Source organism: Apteryx rowi, unplaced genomic scaffold, assembly GCF_003343035.1.
Source record: "Apteryx rowi isolate R43461 unplaced genomic scaffold, aptRow1 scaffold_83, whole genome shotgun sequence".
In the NCBI taxonomy this organism is placed as follows: domain Eukaryota; kingdom Metazoa; phylum Chordata; class Aves; order Apterygiformes; family Apterygidae; genus Apteryx; species Apteryx rowi.
This window is the reverse complement of record NW_020451127.1, coordinates 174313-175595: the sequence shown is the minus strand read 5'-3', so window position 1 is coordinate 175595 and position 1283 is coordinate 174313.

The window sequence follows — 1283 nt, the reverse complement described above, 5'->3', positions numbered from 1 at the left end:
TTCTAGTTCCAGATATACGTAGCACTTCCTGTAACTTCTGCGGTTGCACCGGCTGTTGCTGGGGGGGGGGGTCGGGATGAAGGCTGGGGTCTTCCTCTGCGTTGTGCGTGGTGCCCTTCAGGTCGCGCGCATCCATTTCACAATGCAATATCGCTCTGCTGGCTCAGTACAATCATTGTGGTGATAGCCCGTACTTAGCGCCTAGTTTCATGGTAAAAATCACTTCACGAGTTGATAGCCCGTACTTAGTGCCTAGTTTCATCGTATAATCACTTCCCGAGTTGATGTAACAAATTAGCACATATCACAAGGAGGCATCTGTTTTTTCTAATTTTTAAGGGGTCAATTTCAAAAGAACTGTCCTCAAAATGCTTAGAACACAGTCGCTGATGTTTAGAAGGTGTTCCCATGTCACGACCCATGTTGTGAATCCACTGCTTTAAGAGAGGTTTATTTTGTAAAGGAAAACCATAGAAAGTAACTGTACTGTTTTTATACACCCCACTGGTAGCATTTTGACAGTTCAGCGCTGAGCAATAAACCATTTTACAATGAGAAACAGGAACAAATCCCAAAATAACGTGCCAGGAGGAGGGTTTCAAGAGTTTTTAATCAACTACGGTTTTAATATTAAATAGACCTAAACATCTCAAGAAAAAACATGTTTGTGAGAGACAGAAAGAGCCGAGTTCCCAGAGAAGCGAAACATGGTGCTGCACTTCACAGAAAGAGACGTGGACCTCACCATAGCTGACATCTAACGCACAGAGAGAAGCCGGGTTCCCTTTTCCTCAGGGCAGCCAGCAGCATGCAGCTTCCCACTTCTGAGCAACTTTATACGATCTGAAAGGGGGGAAAAAAAAAACCCTTTTAAAGTAGCTTAAGGGACTACCACGCAGATTTATGTTTAAAGTGACTCCCACTAGGCATGCATACGCATAGATAGACATAAATGCACTTCATCAGCTGGGGTATCCGTGGGGAGGGCTAACACGCTCCATTGCAAAGCTTACTGCACAGTCATTCAGAAGGGCGATGGTCAAATATCCTCCGAAACGTTAAAACTTGGCTTTACACGTGGGGAAGCGAAATGGAGACTTCCCCAAGGCGCAGCTGACACGAGGGGGAAGGTGGGTGTCAGGGAGCCACGTGTGAGACGCCGGCCAGGGAGCAGGAATCACCGGGGCACGCGGGAACCCCGAAGAGCAGCGGGCAGCTGCCCCGGGGCATCGCAGGCCTCCCCTGGCCCCGCACCCCGGGCCGCCCCTTCCCCCCCCCGCCCC